The sequence below is a fragment of the Puma concolor genome, chromosome D4 (genome assembly GCF_028749965.1).
Source record: "Puma concolor isolate L17-30 chromosome D4, mPumCon1.1.hap2, whole genome shotgun sequence".
Lineage (NCBI taxonomy): Eukaryota > Metazoa > Chordata > Mammalia > Carnivora > Felidae > Puma > Puma concolor.
The window spans coordinates 14,240,743-14,260,342 of NC_141679.1; the positions used below are offsets into that span (position 1 = coordinate 14,240,743).

Sequence of the window (19,600 nt, forward strand, 5' to 3'; positions counted from 1 at the left end):
TGAATGTCATTTTTAAACAATCTCTTTAAATCCTCAAAATTTGTTTAAAAAATAGGCACTCAAATATTATGGTTAGGATAACTAAAAAAAAAAAAATCTGGCTCAGAGTACTTACGCCAGGCACTATTCTAAACATCTTACATGTACTACTCATCTAATACATTTGTTTTAAATGTCTATTTATTTATTTTGAGAAAGAAAGCGCACCACCGAGGAGCAGAGAAAGGGAGAAAGAATCCCAAGCAAGCTCCACACCATCAATGTGGAAGCTGACACAGGGCTCGATCTCATGACCCATGAGATCATGACCTGAGCCACAATCAAGAGTTGGATACTTGGGCGCCTGGATGGCTCAGTTGGTGAAGCGTCCGACTTCGGCCCAGGTTGTGATCTCATCGTCTGTGAGTTCGAGCCCCGTGTTGGGCCCTGTGCTGACAGCTCAGAGCCTGGAGCCTGCTTCGGATTCTGTGTCTCCCTCTGTCTCTGCCCCTCCCTCACTCATGCTCTGTGTGTGTGTGTCTCTCTCAAAACTAAATAAACATTAAAAAAAAAAGAGTTGGATGCTCAACCAGCTGAGCACTCAGGCACCACACTCATCTAATGCATTTAATACAACAAATCTGTGTATCTCCCATTATCCTTATTTTGCACCTGAGAAAGGTTAATTAGCTATTATATGGAAAAAACAGGACACTAGAGTTCTGGTTCCGTTACACTAATGTGTCTTTCAAGACAATTGAGAAGCAAGAATTCCAAAGAAATCAATTTTCTGATTTGCAAGGGTGTAACTCGAACTGAGCTGAGTCTGAAAGAATAGAGCACATTAATATTTTCAGGAATTCTTCATGCAGAAGTTCACTACAAATGATTCTTATCTAAGAGAAGCTCTCTCTGTCTCTCTCTCTCTCTCTCTCTCTCTCTCTCTCACACACACACACACACACACACACACACACACGTCAGTCCTTTTTATTTTTTATAGTAAGCACTTGTAAGTTTTTGAAAGAGTAAGTTTTAAATGCAACCCTATTCTGTTACTTTGTGAAGGGGAGGGGAGGGGAGGGGAGGGGAGAAAAGCAAAGCAAAGCAAAGCAAAGAAAAGAAAAGGAGAAAGAAAGGAAGGAAGAAAGAAAAGAAATCCCATGCTACTATATAATGTTCTTATTGCAATGACTGTGGATAAATAAGATGTGCTGAATGGTTTCAGAAACATGGTGTTCAACCTCTCCCATTCTGTAATAACTAGAGCATCTCAGAGTCACCTGATTTCACTCAATAGCCTTGTAATTAATTCCCCTCATGTTTTGCCAAAACAATGAATGAGATCCCAGTCATAACGGTACCCCCAAATTGCTCTAAACTACACCAAACCCATTAAACATAAAATGCCGTCATTAGAGAAGCCATCAATAAGCATTCCCAGGACCCAAACGACCTGCAAATTCATGGGGACAGAAAGGGAATCTAATCAGGAATTGATGCTGATTTTACATGGGGCAAAGAACATTCTGAGTCAGTGTGTCTGTCAAAAACACTTGGTTAGCGGGGTTTGATTTCTGAACAAAAGTAATTATTTAGATGAAGCTTAAGCTCCATGACAAAGGAAAGAGAACATGATTCAAGGTGCTATTGAAGACATTACCGCATGTGCCAAACAGCAGAACGAGATAATAGAGACATCCTGCTGGAACAAATGAGAGAGTATAACAAAGAGCCCTTTCTGATCCTCTATTAACAAAGAAAAGGCTAAACTAGATATTCTTGAGTGCCAGGCTCACCAGGGCGGGAGGGGAGTCATGAGTATAATCTGCTCTGAAAGGGAGTGGGGATCTTTTGTTTGAGGCTGCAATCAACTGATACTTCATTGTTTCAGGGTGAGAAAGGTTGTTATTACTTAACAGGCTGGAGGGCCCTTTTGTGGGAGATGATGTGTCTCCAGATGTACCCACAGTATAATAACAGGCAGTAAGAGGCTAAATGAAGCCACCAAGCCACTGGAAATAATTTGTCTTCAGTCATAAAATGATAGACTCACATGGAAAATTCAGATGGTGTCTGCCATAAACTAAAATGGTCAAGAAATGAAAGTAACTGTGGTTGTGTTTGCCCCATAATTCTTTTGTAAAACTATATACAAAATATTAATTTTTATTATTTTCTTAAGTAAACTCGATGCCCAACATGGGCTTGAACTCATGACTCTGGAGACCAAGGGTTCCATGCTCTACCAAATTAAGTCAGCCAGGCACCCCAAAACTAAATATATTTCTATTCATATATTCTGAGCCCATTAGCTCCACTCTATTGAAAGACATGTAAATGCATAAGCAGCAAATACAATCATTTTCTTCCTAAGAAGTAACATACTGTTGAAACCATCTTAAAATTACAATGAGGGGCACCTGCCTAGCTCAGTCAGAAGAGCGTGCAACTGTTAACCTTGCGGTCGTGAGTTCAAGCCCATGTTGGGTGTAGACATTACCTAAATAAATAAACTTTTAAAAAATTACAATAAAAAAAATCACTTTATGCAGATTTCCCTTTCAATTTATTACAATTTGTAAAGATACAAGATAAATTTAGGATATCACTTTACATTTATGAGTTTATTTTAGAAGTAGTATTATGAATCAGTTACTTAAAAATATAATTATTGCTAGTTATAGATTTAAACTATTTGTGGGAAAAATTGACATTTCATTCATTCAATAAGCAATAGTGAGATCCTAAGGTCATTAGAGGATTGTGGTAAGAACTACTGAGGATAGAGAAAAGATTTACGGCATCCCCAAAAAACACAATTCCTAAATTCAACTTTAATCATTCACTTGAAGGCAGAGTTAAATTGACCAGGGAAATACAGCTGACCCTTGAAGTGGGGGCACTTATCCCCTGCCATGCAGTCAAAAATCCATGTATGACTTTTGACTCCCCCAAAACGTAACGACTAATAACAGCCTACTATTGACTAGAAGCCTTATGGATAACCAAATAGTTGATTAACACACATTTTGTATGTAATATATATTATATACTGTATTCTTACAACAAAGTAAACCAGAGAAAAGAAAATGCCATTACGAAAATCCTAAGGAAGACAAAATACGTTGACAGCACTGGACTGTGTTTATGGGGGAAGATCCACATATTAGTGGACCCGAGCAGCACCATGAGAACAGTGGTCAAGTTCCCAAGCTCTCTGACCAATGGCCATTTCATCCACGAGATTGTTAGTACAGCCCCTGCAACATTAGTGAGTCTGGCGTTCTGAGAACAAAGAGGCACCTAACAGAAGAAAGAGGATGAAGAGGTCCCTCTGGGCTTTCAAGACTTCAAGGTGAGTATTAGCTGTCATTGTGACGTTTTGAAGACTGACCAATGTTTTTACTTCATACGCTACTAATCTGTTCCCGTTACATGTCGTTTTTAAGACGGCGGTCTTTCTAGTGGAAAGCACACAGTACTATACAGAAGGAACACGTTAGCATTTTATGATGTATTTGAAGAGCTAAATCCCTAAACACAGATAGATAATCCAAAGTGGGGGGAAAAAAGTCATTCGTATTGAGTTGGGAAATGCACTCCATGCAAGTTTTGAAGCATAACTTTTGGTATTTGAATTATCTCGTATTTATTTACTGGATGACAGCCCAAAAGGCTTAGTAATAATTAATTAATTAAAATGTTAGTATAGGTGCGGCCGAAGCCAGCACTAATTAATCAAAAAGTTAAATCACTAAATATAAATAAATAAATAAATAAATAAATAAATAAATAAATAAAATCATGCCATTAAAGATATTCACAGGGAATCTGGGCAAATATTTAAAACAGAACAGTTCATGGTGTCAGACTAGAAGTCTGGTGGGTATCAGGGTTTATATATCATAGCAGTAGCTCAGCTTTGGGAGTATCATTCATCATATTTGTCTACATTGACCAACTGGGAAAAGAAGGTAGAGGAATAAAAATTAAGATTTCTTGGCCTCTTATCCCTTCACTGCTTAGGGAAAAGTTTATAACGAAGGGCTGATTCTTCCCCCTCTTACCTCTAAAATAAGTAATACAAGAAATTACTAAGACTATGAAATTATCAACTTAAAAGATAAAAATGCAAATGCTGAAAAAGGGGGAAGCATTCAAAACCTACCATTTTGGGGGCGCATGGGTGGCTCAGAGCCTGGAGTCTGCTTCAGATTCTGTGTCTCCCTCTCTCTCTCTCTCTCTCTGCCCCTCCCTTGCTCACACTCTGTCTCTCTCAAAAATAAATAAACATTAAAAAATTTTTTAAAATAGAACTACTAATTTTGTCAAAAAAAATTCGCCAAAAAGAAACCTTTAAAACTTCCTGTTACTTTGAAACAAAATTCTTCTCTTGCATAAAAAGAATGCATAACCTTCAACAGCAACTCAAGGTGGGAGGGGGCCTGTACATTTGATAAGAACACTCAATTACAAGAAGTAATCACAGAAAATAATTTGTTTTGAAATTTTAATAACATTAAAGGAGATCAGGTTGGTAAGGGTTTCTTGGGCCTATAAAAATAAAAGAGCATGGGGCACCTGGGTGGCTTAGTCAGATGACTGTCAGACTCTTGACTTCGGCTCAGGTCCTGGTCTCCTGGTTCTGTAATTTCAAGCCCTGCGTCAATGCTGCTAGCACAGAGTCTGCTTGGGATTCTCTGTCTCCTTCTCTCTCTGCCCCTCCCCACTCGTGCACTCTCTCTCTCAAAAATAAATATTAAGAAAAAGAGAGAGAGCATGATTTTAAGAAAACTGAGATATTCTCATTTAAAGTCAGCAAACACTGTGCTATCCCATCCAAGAAACCCTTCCATCTCAGGATTCTGCAAGAAGTTCTGTCTGTTCTGCCCTGTACTCTGTGTAAAACTCTTGTTAGGGTGCTCCTGGCTGGCTGAGTCGGTAGAATGTAAGACTCTTGATCTCAGGGTCATGAGTTCGAGCCCCACATTGGGTGTGGAGATTACTAAAAAATAAATAAATAGATAGATAAATCTCTTGTTGGATCATCTTGCTCTCTGCCTTATGTTCCAGTTAACGTGTAGACTTGTCTGTCCTTCAGTCAACTATAATAAGCCTCTTGAGAACAGGGACTATGTCTTACTCATCTTCGTATTCTCACAGGATCTTACACATAGTAGGTACTCATTAGGGGCTTGTGGAACTTTGATCAATATCCCTCTATAGATCACACATACACATATACACAGACTGGAATTTCCCACTTAATCTTTCTTTAACATCCTTGAGGCTCTGGGAAATTTGTCTAATCTATCTGTATCTATTGCCCCGATTTAGGAAAAACTGAGAATGTTTACAACTTCAAGCAAAAAGGTCAAAGCATTAATTTTTACAAAATGCAGTCCTAGTGTGCAATCTAGCAGGTGACTAAAGGTATAATTACCAGCTGCAAACAGGAATTCTAAAGATAAAGAGCAGCACCCTAGACAAGCCCAACCTTTCACAATATTTTGTAATAGTTTTAGCAATACAGTATGAAATGCAGTAGGCACACAGGAAAAAAGAAAGTGCTTCATTCCGCTTTATGTTGTTATGCTGACGGCCAATAAATGCTGTGATCTGGGTCACTTGGCTGGCTCAGGCAGTAGAGCATGTGACTTTTGATCTCTGGGTTATGAGTTTGTGCCCCAGGGTGGTGAGTTCAAGCCCTACGTTGGACACAGAGCTTAATTTGGAAGAAAAAAAAAAGGCAGGGCGGGGGGGGGGCGGAATATCAAAAAATTTTTGGAAAAAAAAATGTATTGAAGGAGTCCTCTCAATACAGACATAGCAGCAGTAATTCAAAATTAATAAGAGCTCTTTAAAAGGACAGAGTTTTGAGGTGCCTGGGTGGCTCAGTCAGTTGAGGTCTGACTTCGGCTCAGGTCATGATCTCACAGCTCGTGAGTTCGAGCCCCGCGTCGGGGTCTGTGGCTGACAGCTCGCAGCCTGGAGCCTGCTTCTGCTTCTGTGTCTCCCTCTCTCTCTGCCCCTAACCCACTCTCATTCTGTCTCTGTTTCTCTCAAAAGTAAATAAACATTAAAAAAAAAAATTTTAAAAGGACCGAGTTTTCACGTGCTTTCTACTGCGGAGACATTAACAGAGAAGACAAAAACTGCTTCCTACACACGCTTATCACTTACATGGTGCTTGAGGGCACTTGGTGCCAGAAGCTGTATATTCAGTCCCCCCAATCGCCCAGCCCCTCCAACCCCGTGGGGAGGGGCTCTCATAGCCCATGCTATGCCCTGCATACTGACCCCATCATAGTGAACACTTAATGAAAACTCACTGCTTTTGATTCATTTAACCCTTTTTAAATCCCGCCTGCACTTGTTTCGAGAACTTATTTTTGAATGGAAAATTTAGGCTTACAGGAATAGTCAAGAAGCTGGCATGATCTCAAGCTTATTCTTCTTTGATCAAGGACATAATTTTGGAAACAGTGTCCAATCTAAAGGTCACTTCTGCAAGTTACGGTCTTCGTTTTCTAAGAGTTTCGGTACAACCGGCCAAACTCTGGCCGAGGAAACTTCCTTTTATTAAGATCTTGGTAGCTCTTCATAACACACTCACTGGTATGCTTAAGTCACAATAAAAAGTAAACCATGCCAGGAACAAGTGGTCATTTGTGAATTACCTTGAAAATAAATCATAGATGTTTATAATTATTAGTAATTATGACCTAGTTAAAATTTTAACCAGCTCCTAACGGCTTTGAACTTCCAATTAATGGTTTCAACTTCCAATCTCTCATGTTTAGGAAAAAGATAACACAGAATAACATCAAGGAACCAGGTTTAGGGTTTGGGAGGGCGGTCGGGGGTTTCTTTAGTTTTGTGGTAGATTCGGACTATGTCTACAGTTGCTAAACAATGAGCTCAATACTTCAATCATATAAAACTGTTCAGTAAGAAATAAACTTAGCACAACTGGCTTGTAGCTCCTTTAGTTTCTCAAGCTGTCAAATAAATACTTAAGTCTGATCCATATGTTTGTGAAGATTGTGTATTTAAACAGATATTATAAAGATTTTCAAAAAACGATGGTTGAAAAAGCTTCTGGGGGGAAAAAATCCTTCTACAGACAGTTACCAGGAATATTTTTTAGTGCATATCGTATTCCCAGAGCACACAGGATAAAGTACATTTTTAAACAATGCTCCCCGCAAAAGAATTCAATATAAATGCTAGGTCTATACATAGAGCTGTTTGGGAGAAAACAGACAGATGGTGGGGAAAGATTAAGTTCACTTTCCCTCAGAGATCTGCCTCATTTGTGTAAGCATACTCCCAGAGAATCCAATACCCAGAGACCTCCAAACGGGACGGTGCCTTCACACAAGACACATTCACACAAAAGGGTAGCCTTTTTGGCTTTTCTTTCAACTCTCCAAACCAAGACAAGTCACTATCACCTGCAAATGTCTGGTATGTTCCCAAGGAATAAGACACTTTGCACAGTTAGTTTCTTTACATTAACTCTGGTTCACTTTTACTAAGCTGATCATACCCAGGCCAATGTTTCCAGGAAAAGGGGAAGAATTGGCCCTTCATTATAAACCTTTCCCTAAGCAGTGAAGGGATAAGAGGCCAAGAAATCTTAATTTTTATCCCTCTACCTTCTTTTTCCAGTTGGTCAATTTAGACAAATATGATGAATGATACTCCCAAAGCTGAGCTACTACTATTACATATAGACCCCGATTTTTCTTTTTTTTTTTTTTTTTAATTTTTTTTTTTTTTCAACGTTTATTTATTTTTGGGACAGAGAGAGACAGAGCATGAACGGGGGAGGGGCAGAGAGAGAGGGAGACACAGAATCGGAAACAGGCTCCAGGCTCTGAGCCATCAGCCCAGAGCCCGACGCGGGGCTCGAACTCACGGACCGCGAGATCGTGACCTGGCTGAAGTCGGACGCTTAACCGACTGCGCCACCCAGGCGCCCCAGACCCCGATTTTTCTAGTGTGGCATCAAGAAGTGTTCACATTATCTCCTCCCTCACAAGGAAATCACTCTCCCAGTACAGACTAACTCTATTAAAATATAATACTTGGGGGGGCACCTGGGTGGCTCAATCGGTTGAGCGTCCGACTTCAGCTCAGGTCATGATCTCGCGGTCCGTGGGTTCGAGCCCCACGTCGGGCTCTGTACTGACAGCTCAGAGCCGGGAGCCTGCTTCAGATTCTGTCTCCCTCTCTCTCTGCCCCTCCCCCGCTCATGCTCTGTCTCTCTCTGTCAAAAATAAATAAACATTAAAAAAATATATAATACAGGGGAGCCTGGGTAGCTCAGTAGGTTAAGCATCTGACTTCAGCTTAGGTCATGATCTCCGGTTCCTGAGTTCCAGCCCTGAGTCAGGCTCTGTGCTGACAGGTCAGAGCCCCGAGCCTGCTTCAGATTCTATATCACCCTCTCTCTCTGTCCCTCCCCTGTCCTCTCTCTCTCTCTCTGTCACTCTCTCTCTCAAAAATAAGTAAAAATAAAAATGTTTTTTAATATAATACAGAGAAATAAAGAATCTTTTAGGGGCTCCTGGGTGGCTCAGTTGGTTGGGCGTCCAGCTTTGGCTCAGGTCATGATCTCATGGTCCATGAGTTTGAGCCCCGCATCAGGCTCTGTGCTGACAGCTCAGAGCCTGGAGCCTGCTTTGGATTCTGTGTCCTCCCTCCCCCCCCCCCCACCACCTCTCTGCCCCTCCCCCACTCATGCTCTGTCTCTCTCTCAGAAATAAACATTAAAAAAAATTTTTTTTTTTAAATGAATATCTTAAAACTATAAATCTCCTCAAAAGACTACGTTGACTAAAAATTATTTTTGGTCACTAAATATTGAGTCAGAATAAGTATTCTTTAAAGCAAAAAGAGGAGATACCAAGTAAAATGCGTGCATTTTTAATAACTGTGCACTTCTGGTGACTGTATAGTTTGAAATCCTATTTTTTTTATCAAGTTTTATAAAAATGCAAAAAAATAAAAGCTAGGAGACATTTGTATCTGCTTAGAAATTCACTTTTCAGAAAAAAAAAAGAAATTCACTTTTCAGTTAAGCTCTGCTCTCTTTGCTAGAATACTACAGTCAGGGAATAGTTGACCCCTAGAAAACAAAAATTAACCAAAATACAAAGAGGTGGCTTATGTTAAAAACAACAAAACAATAAATACTGAGTTTATGGGCCTGCATGAAGGAAATTCAGATTAGCAAGCCAGCTACAATTTCACTAAAGTGGAGAAATCCTCGGCAAATTACACTGGACTCTCCTGTTAAATATAGATCCCTCAAAACAAAGAGTCTTATTTACGATATCTAACGCCCAAAAGCGAACCAAGTGAACACTTTCGCGTCTTAAAGTTATAGAGGTGACCTTTAAGACATATCTTTAATTATATTCTTATAGTCCTCGCATTTACGCAAGATACAGGAGGCAGATGTCTGATTTTCCTGACACCACACACGCTCGTCAATCCCGTCTTTTCCAAATCTGTTAAGCATCTCCATGAAAAGCAAGGCTTGACCCCAAAGCCAAGATGGCTGACAGAGTGAAAAGGCTAAAGAACATTACCGTGGGCAACAAAAGGGAAGCAAAAGAGAAAAGACAGACCTTCAGACCAACAGGGGAGAAAGGCTGATAGTGAAGAATTATCTCACACTCCTTACCCCGTCGAAAATAAATCTTAAAAGAGCAAAGTATGTAGGCCCTGGGTGGAAGGAAAGAACTAAGGGTAAACACAACAGGAGAAAGAACAAGGCTTCCACTTGGGAAGCTGGAGAAAGGAGAGGGTCAGTTTACCTCCCAGTCCTCTGCTCTTCACGTCTGTTTCTTTTTCCTGACGATTATTCCTCAGATTCCTTTTTCTCCTTAATCCTTTCTGTTGAAAACCTGCCCCCTTTCTCCCCTCCTTCCCAATGCTCCTTGGACCACCCCCCTTCGCCCTTGTTCCCCACAGGCCGGGAGGACACAGCAGAGGCTTCCACCCTGCTGACAGTGACGGATGGCTGCCAGAGGCACACAATGGCAGATGAAGGCGTGTCATCAGCCTTGCAGCTGGCCTTCGAAAGAAAGAACCGAAGCCAACGTCTGACCTGAGGGAGGCTGATTTAATTAAGGTTACGGCAAAGGGCAGAACTGTCTGCAGGCTGCATTCTCCGCGAGCGCTGGGGACAAAGCTTGAAAATACTTCTCAGGAAGAAAGAGCCAAGAAAGTTATGTTGGCTTAAATGTTGAAAGGGAGGAAAAAAGTAAAGGCAACAGAGATAGGTTTGATAAACAAGCACAGATACACCAAAAGTCCATGATCCCCTGATACACAGACATCAAGATACAGGGACCATAGGAAGCATATAACGGGTAAGTTTGGACATGCCTTTCAAACTACGAAATATCCCAGATGAATAATGAGATGCCCAGAGTGAAGTGATCTGGGGCCCCTCAATCCAGCATCAAAGCAAAGTTCCTACCAATGGCAGGACCAGGACCAGAATCCAAATGTCCTGTTTCTTTCACCGACAACCTCGAGCCTATTTTTAATACAATTTTCCCCACTGAGAGTAAAGGCTTGCCCAAGAGGAAAAACATTCAGGCTTGAGCATGTCTTATGAGACAAGGACTCTGCTAGATGACAGGGACCCAGTGGTGCACAAACAAACAAATTCTCTACCTTCAACGAGCTCAGAGCTCAGTGTTGGGGTGGAGGGTGTCAGGAGATGAGCCAAGTAAAGAAGTCATTACAATGCACGTGAAGCAGACACTGGGCTGGGGGGTTCTAAAGAGGTGATCGCCTGAGTTTATTAGATCTCAATGAATGGAATAGAGGTATATTTTTAAAAGCCCTGGCGAACTGACTTACCCAAATGCGTATCACCAGACTACTACTAATAGCTTCTTTTTGGATGTGCAAAGTGAAACCTACCACTGAACTCTGCCACTGAAATGACAACACACTGTCCAACAATGACCACTATGTGGGGGAACCAACAGAAGCCTTTCGTAGTGTCTGGAAGGCTTGCAGGCAGAGTGTTACCTGCAGATGAGTGCCCGGCCGAAATAAAAACAGTCACAGTGCCCGGTCTCCCGGGGCATGTGAAATCTAGGCCTGCCAAAGGGACCATATCACACCTCCTGCAGTCTCGATGTTCATCAAAACTCAACGGTGCCAGAGCATCAGCAAGGAGGACCAGTGAATGAGCCATTACTCAGCACTAGAGCAGTGTTTAGACTTTGCACAGCAGAGCAGGGACAGAATACAGCCAGCAGCAGTGGGACAGGCAAACAGAGGCTACGTGATCAACTCAACGGCTGCAAACACAAGCAGGGAGCAAGAAGAAACACTTTAAGGTTAAAGCCAAGCTCAGACAACATGGTAAGTAGGCAGCGGGGGGGGGGGGGGGGGGGGGGGGGGGGAGTTATCCGTGAGCTGACAATGTACAATGTGAAGCACGACCATGTGGAGAGGACAGGCAGTATCTAAATCAGTCCAAGCACTTGGGAGAGCAGCTATTAACATTAATCAAAGACATTATTAACATGCGGAAAAGACGATTCATCTTCCATTTGGCCTTTCCAGCTATACGTTCACGCACACCCTACTTGCTCCCAACTGCTAGCTTCTCAACATCACTAGCCCTTCGTTTCTATCTCAGCATGTCCTCGGGGGGCTGGCGAATGACTGTCACCAAGTGCCCACTGAACAATTAAAGGTGTCTTTTGCACTAATGAAATATATTTTTTTAAATCCTCATATGAAGTTGATTTTATAGAGGTGGCGCTGGTGATATGAATAAACAATAAGAAGTGTGTTTTTTTACCACAATAAAAAAAAAAAAAAGACTCATTTTCCTCATTCCTTCTGAAACAGGAATCAGGCATTTGTCCTTGTGCTAAACTTAATCTTTCCACTCCCTAAAATGTTAATAATTAATTTTCCAACCCCAACCCCACTGTATGTGAAAAAAACGACTCATTCTGGAGGAAAGTGAGTCACCGTTAGTGAGGGCCACTGTAACAACAGAAAGTTGGCCGTCTCCAAATACAAGCCAATAATTGGGCAAGAGCCCTCAAATCAATAACAATTTCTTACTCTTTGGACAGACTTCATAACTAGACGTGACCAAGACATCTGGCTTGTGGTGGATGTTCATGTGTTTTAAGATACTTACATCAAATTCAGAGTCAATGGGGACAATTCTTTTTTCTCGGTGGCTCAGTATGGATCATCTTAAATTGCAATCCTTTCGGGCAAAAACGTTCCAATCACACTTCTATGCAGTGTTAACACCATTTTAAAAACTTTATTAAAGCTAAGACTGCTACAAGATCCCTGAGGCAAACTTTTCATAATATAAAATCCCCAAATGTTGCCAAATTTTTCCTTATTGTCCAAACTGAGATGGAGCCCTCATAAAATAAATATAAAAGGTTTATCACTTGTTACAACGTAATGAAAATAAGTGTCATGTTACAAATCTGGCTACAAGGTTAGACTAATAATAACAATTTCAATGCAGATTTGCCTAACAGATCAAAGGACGGATTTTGGTGGGAGACAACAATTCCGTGTTTTTGTTTTTGTTTTTTTTTTTTTTAAATTTCTTTTTTTCAACGTTTATTATTTTTGGGACAGAGAGAGACAGAGCATGAACGGGGGAGGGGCAGAGAGAGGGAGACACAGAATCGGAAACAGGCTCCAGGCTCTGAGCCATCAGCCCAGAACCTGACGCGGGGCTCGAACTCACGGAGCGCAAGATCGTGACCTGGCTGAAGTCGGACGCTTAACCGACTGTGCCACCCAGGCGCCCCAATTCCGTGTTTTTTAAGTCATACACAACGTCCCAGTCTGGGCCATTTTTTTTTTTTAAAGAGACATTTTAGTAAAGACCCTATGCTTCATTCGTCTTTGCACTGCTCACAGCAACCAGCACAGAGCCTTGCACATCTTAGGAATGCAATAAAATATTTGCTGAACATAGTTCCTGACAACCAACATTAATGGCTTCCCAAAGCAAACACAGGGAAAACAAAAGAACATGCCAACATATTTCTAATATACTTTTAACCTATGATTCACAACACAAATCTGAATAATGTTTCCAGGAACTTACTTCTTTTCAAAAATGTGCACTTCTACAATATTTTAAATTTGTGTACTATTAATGGAAAATGCAAGTAAAGCTAACATTATGGTTACATTTAGTTCCCTATTTGCCAGAAATGTATTACAAGTCACATCACCCCCACTGTGTGCATCATGTCATGTGTAGGTCCTCCCAAACAAAAAAGGTAGAGTATCTGCTTTAAAGCTGGGTGCAATGGGTTTCTCAGCCCAAATGCAAATCATTTCACCATTAAAACATTAAAATAACCAAATTGCTAACAAAACCAAACAGGAACTAATTAGAGTACATTAGAGGGGGAAAAAAAATGCTGACCGGAAATAGGGACAAAGGGGTTCTTGTCCCTTGCTCAGCCATTAATTTACTATATGACCTTACCTAATTAGTTAGCCTCTCTGAGTCTCAATTTCCTCATTTTAATATTATTTTTAAGGCCCTTTCAAACTACAGGCTAAGATTCAATATGTCCTGAAAATTGATTTACATTTGTACTGCTTCCCGCCCCAAGAAAATCACACTGAACTGATAGTTTGAAAAATGTGAGTATGGATTTCTATCAAAGGCAATTTATTACACTGTCAGATGAGCTTAAGTTCATTTCAAGTGGGGAGTAAGGCAAGTACATTAAAGCAAGACGTGCTTACAGATTCAAGTTTCACCCAGACAGCGACTGTTTTGACTGTGAGAACAGCCTTTTCTTTAACAGCATCGTTGAAAATTACACCTCTTTATACATGGAGAAAACTAGTAAGGGTCATTTTCAGGATCTCGAAGATGCACATGCATGGCTTTTCCTTCCTTTTCCATATTCATCTTGTTAGGATAGAGGAAAGCAGAGGGGTTAGCTTGCCTTGGGAGACGGGGGAGGAACACGGCAGTTACAGAACAGCCCCAGACAAGCCCCTCTCAATCGAGGTGCTGTATGCACCAGCCCATCCTTCTAATTAGTGCTCACCACCTGAATGCAATGAGAAGATTTCCTGTGGCTGGCATGGGAAGCTGCCTGGACAAGTTGAGGAATGCCATATGACAATAACCAGCATAAAGTCTGAAGAATTGCACTCAAGATGGGATTCGGAACATTCTGGAAAGGGTCAACAAAATAGAAATCTGTCACTGGAGCCAGCTGGACAGAGTTATGATTTGGATCTCTTCATTGCTCTAAAAAGAAAATATTTTTGTTTGTTTGTTTTAAAGCTTTTTGTCTTTTGTTTTTTGGTTGTTTTGTTTTGGGGGTTTTTGTTTGTTTGTGTGTTTGTTTTTGAGAAAGACAGAGAGAGAGGGAGGGGCAGAGAGAGCAGAAGAGAGAATCCCAAGTAGGCTCTGTGCTGTCACAGTAGAGCCCGATGAGGAGCTCAATCCCACGAACGTGGTATCATGACCTGAGCCGAAATCAAGAGCTGAACGCTCAACCAACTTTTGGCTTTCCCTAAAAAGAACATACTTTGAAAGTACCTTGCGAGAGCAAACAGCACCAGCTTGTATGGAACTTTAGTATATGCACAGCAAATTAAATTAAAGTCAAACCTGAAAGAATTCAATAAAATATGATTAAACTCATTCTACAGATGAACAAAGTGTGAAGAACTGGGGGATTTGGGCAGCACCCAAGGGTCAGCAAATGTCAGAGCTTCGCTTCAGACTGAACTCTGACTTCAAGTACTCTCATCTTTACATTTCAAAATGGTGCCACTGACACCAGTGTTCTGTCCCTACTATTTCTGCCTGAATTTTGAAAATTTTAGTTTTCACCAAATTGCTTCCTTCCACCCACTGGTCCCAATCTGGTCCTCCTCTGGATTCTTAAAGGATTCTATGCATAATGCTCCCCACACTTACACACTTCCTGCACCTGTTTCCTTTCCTCTCAGCCTAGGCTCTTTCCTTTCAACGCAGAGACTGGCTCGTCTTTCTTTACAGATGGAAGCCACACACAGGTGATGTTGGCTCCCTTGGACTTCCCAAGCTTTAACCACTCCATCCACCTCCCTCTGCCTGACAAGGTGGGCACTCGGACTGTTTCCAGAGGGCCTGACACGCAATGGGTGAACAAGAATTGTTAGTTGAATGCATGCTGGGTGGGTGATGCAATACTCCTCTTTTACAGCACTTTACAAGGTACACGTTTACATACGGTATCCCATGTGAGTCTAAGACTGTGTATTTGATAATAATCCTCTGAATGCTCTCTTTCTGCACTGTGGTTCATCGTATCATCATTTGCAATTTCAGAACCCTGCCCAGAGGGACAGAGCTGGTAAACAGTAGCCTTTCAACTTCGGAAATGGCCCACAACTACTTTACTTTCTAGTTGGTCTTCTCACCATTCCCAAGAGAGCTTGGAAACAAGCTAGATGAGGTCTGTTGGAACAGGAATGAGGTGCCGTCCCCTGGTTTCCTGCCATGAAATCTGAGACTCCTGAAAATCTGCAGGTTACAGGTTACATCAACAAAGGAGACTTTACTCAAACAATTCCGCCGTGACAAAAGAAATCTAAACAAGCAAGGGGTAAGGATTTACTGATTCCACCTCCCTGTCCACACAGCCCGTGGCTTCTGTCACTGGCTGTTGAAGCAGAACAGGTAGGTGATGATTCAAAATTCACTTCTAACCTTAATTTTCTGAGTCTGTAAACACACATTCATCAGATAAACCAGCTTCACGAAGATTGAATTGAAAGCCAAAAGCAGACTTCCACCCACACAGACTGACCCTGCAGTGCAGGTTCACAGAAAGCTGACGGGAGGAACTTTAGTGTCGAGAATACAACACCACAAGGTACTACCCAGTGTTGACTAAGCAGAAGGTCTAGTCCACTGTCTTCTCCTTTGCCCAGAAAGGCAAACCCCAAAGAGCCCTTTGAATAGCTAATCAAAGGCACACAACTAGAGCACGATGCCCAGACCAATTTTGAAAATAGCAAGCTTCCTTCAAGGGTCAAAGATTAATAGCTCCATTTTTGCCAAACCAAAGAACCATAAGGCTAACTACATGCGTTTCTAACACACCCGTTTCCAACAGGTATGTCTGGCTGCCCTGAGGCTTGAGGCCTCCCTCAGCTCAGGTGAAACTTCCTTCCATCCCATTTCCTCTAAATTCTTATTTTGCTCCTGAAAACATCTGCACACCCTGCAATTACGAAACAGGGCATCGCATGGTTGAAATGAAACCAGGAGAGTGGACACAAGCCGGTGAGGGCCTCCTGTGTGGAATGAAAGTTCTTAAAATTATTAAGCACTCCATCCTTAACCCCAACTCCTGATGAAAGGAGACATATATCAAAGTCTGTTTTCCTAACCTTACGCAGAGAATTTAAGTGAGTGGTTTCCGCTCAACAGCGAGGTCTGGAGACAACCCTCAGCAGAGAGCATCCAGGGACATCAGGACCTCGGTTTTATTGCAAAGGATGTAGAAGCTGGCACTAACTACTGAATTCTGGGATCCTCACAGAGCGGGACGCCCCTCCTTTGCCAAGACCTCGCAACTCTGCAGAGGAAAGCTGGGCGTGGGGTCCAGGGCTTAGGCTATATTCCCCAGCTGTAAAGAAAGCTGCAAGCGATTTTTAAAGCCTCCGCTGACTTGAACTAACACAAAGCGGGGTAAGGGGTGTGGGGTGCACCAACCCAGGGGAACAGTAAAGAGACAAAGGTCACCCCAAACGCGTCCGCGCGCGCGCTGAAGCCCAGACTCTGCAATGCACATTCTATCAACCTTTCACCGTGGTCAGCTTCCTGTGGGGTTTATCCCCCACCCCCACCCTCTCCGGAAAGTTTGCGGCTGTTCACACCGACTTTCAAAGGTCCATTGTTTGCTCCCCCGTAAACGTAATGAAAAGAGAGACGGAAAGAAAGAAAATCTAGACGTGGTTCCCAGACCCTTTCTTACGGAGAGGATTTACTCCGGGGGAGTCCGGTTACTCCCGAACCCGAGAGGAGGGAGCCCGGGAGAGGCGGTGCGAGGGGGGAGGGCGGGAGGGTGCTTCGGGGGGCGGGAGGATGTTTTCCATTTCGGCAGCAGCAGATGCCTAAATGCCAGGCCGCCGGGAGCCGCGGTGGTGCGCGGGGCTGCCGTCGGCGACCTCGCGGTGGCCCCAGCAGGCAGCTGGGGAGGCGGGGCGGGGGGCGGGGGACCCTTTGCTTCTTACCTTCCCCTCCCCCGCTTAGCGTCGGCTACTTCAGGTGCCTACACCGCGGTCCAAAGAGACGGAGCCGAGCTCCTAGCGTCCCCGGGTCCGGATCTTCTCTCCATGGCCAGAGAGCCCGGGGAGCCCCGCGCCCGCGCCCGCCGCCGCCGCTGCTTTTATGCAACTGGCAGCCGCAGCCTCAGCCTGGAGGTGAAACACTCTCCTCCCGGGAATGACGCGCACTTCCCTCCGCCTCCGCCTCCTCCTCCTCCAGCCCCGACACTCGGGGGCAGGGGCCTCGGCTCGCTCGCTCGCTCCCGGAGCAGCCGCTCGGCTTTCTCCGCTCCTTCTCCGCGGGGAGGAAGAGAAGCTCGGCCCTGGCGGCGCGGGCCGGAGCGTCCCCGCGACGACGGGAGGAGGCGGCGGCAGCGCGGGGCAGAGCGGGGTCCCGGGAGTCGCGCTTGTCCCTGGTCGGCGGGCGCCGCGGCTCGCGAGGGTCGCGCTCAGCCTCCGCCGGCCAGACAAGCCGCCCGGCTCTGCTGGGCCGAGGGCTGCGGATTGGGCGGGCGGGCGGGCGGACGGGACGCAGGAGGCGGGGGCAGAGGAGGGGCCTGCGGCCGGAGGAGGCGGTGGCAGCGCTGGGCTCCTCCCGCCGCCCGGCTCCGCGGGAGCTCGGGACCCGGCGCTGAGCGCGTCCGGCCGCGGCTGCAAGCTCCTGCTGGGCTCGGCGGACCCTGAGCCGGCGCCCCCGCCACCTTGAGGCTGAGCCCGACCGCGAGCCCCTCTCACCCGCGGCTGGACCTGACAATGGGCTCCCATCACCGCCCCCCCCCCCCGCCCCCGGCGGAACCTGCTCGCGCATCTGGTCCTGGCCGAGCCTGACACTGCGCCCCCATCACTCCGCGGCTAAGCTGGACACTGCACCCCCATCGCCTCCCGGCTGAGCCCTGGCTGCGCCCCAACACCCCTCGGCTGAGCTGGACTCCGAGCGCCCTCATCGCTCCCGGCTGAGCCACACTCGGAACCTCATCATCCCCAAAGGGACTTCCAGAACTCCCGAAAATTTTCTGCGCGTTCCGCCGGCGCAGCGCGGCCGCCCCCACCTGGCCAGCCACGCGCGCCGGGTTCTTAGCCCTTTCCGAAGACACCGCCCGCTCTCTGCCTCAAGACAGCTCCTCGGGCAGCTCGGAGCGGCCGGGGCAACCGGCTCTCCAGCCAGAATAAATAGAACGACGTTTCCCCACGCCCCCTGCCCGCGCCACTCTGGAGTGGCTGCGGCTTGCGGGAGTGGCGCTCTGCAAGCCACTCCCCGGCCCACCCCAACGCCCCTGGACCTCTCTATGTATGGACTCCTGCTCCGGAGCTGGAGGAGCTCCAGCTGCCACCTCCCCGCCCCTCGCTGGAGCTGCTCCCACCGAGCACAAGTCTGGTCTCCGGCGGAGGGCGCCGCCGGGGCTTGGTCAGTCAGACCCACGAGGTCCCCGGCTGGTGACAGCAGCGGCCCTGCCCAATCCAGGCAGTCGTCATCCTCTGTTTAATTCGGAACTGGAGGTTGTCCCGACGGGGAACTCTTTCAGCGAGTCCTGGACAGATAGGAGTGTTCGGATTTCAGGGTTGCCCTTCCCCGCCGCCCCCCACCCCCCGCCCCGCCTTTTTAATGACACCTCAGTCATGTAACCATGATACACCCAGCGGGCGGGAAAGGGAATTTCCCCATTTCCATGAGTTAGGTTCAGGAATTTGTAGAAATCAAAGTTTCCAAATTTCGGCTGATAACATTCTCCTGCGGCACTTTGAAAAATTAGGATTGCCAAACTTGCAGCCACCTACTGAATCAGAGGTGCCTGGAAGACTCGAGTTTGAGAAACAGCGCTACAGAGCATCCGCGAATGACTTAAGACTTTGGGGGCGCGCGGGCGCCTGGATGGCTCAGTCGGTTAAGTGTCCGACTTCAGCTCGGGTCACGATCTCACGGTTCGTGAGTTCGCCCGCCCCCCGCGTCAGGCTCTGTGCTGACAGTGTAGACCCTAGAGCCTGCTTCGGATTCTGTCTCCGGCTCTGTCTGCCCCTGCCCCGCTTGTGCTCTGTCTCTCTGTCTCTAAAATAAATAAACATTAATTAAAACTTTGGAAGGATGCCTGCAAAACAGCAACACGGTCCAATCCAACACGGTCCAGTGCTAAGATCTTAACGAAACTACCCAACTTTGGATGCCACTGTTCCTTCTGGGAGAGGGAGGAAGGCTCTTGAAATAAGGCAGATGATTTTGAGTGACAAACTGGAAGAGAGGAAGGGCTGTTTTCGTGATCAAAAGTGAAATGTTTGGGACTATGCCTTATGAAGA

The 19,600-nt window shown here is 45.0% G+C and overlaps 1 protein-coding gene across 1 annotated transcript in view; it reads right to left on the reverse strand.

The window, feature by feature from the left end:
* Positions 1-18,064, reverse strand: part of CEMIP2 (cell migration inducing hyaluronidase 2) — an 86,853-nt gene extending 68,789 nt beyond the window's left edge. Inside the window, exon 1 of the mRNA XM_086685002.1 lies at positions 17,278-18,064. The gene's annotated coding sequence lies outside the window, so the exon portion shown is untranslated. The remainder of the gene's footprint in view (positions 1-17,277) is intronic.
* Between the last annotated feature and the right edge of the window lie 1,536 nt (positions 18,065-19,600).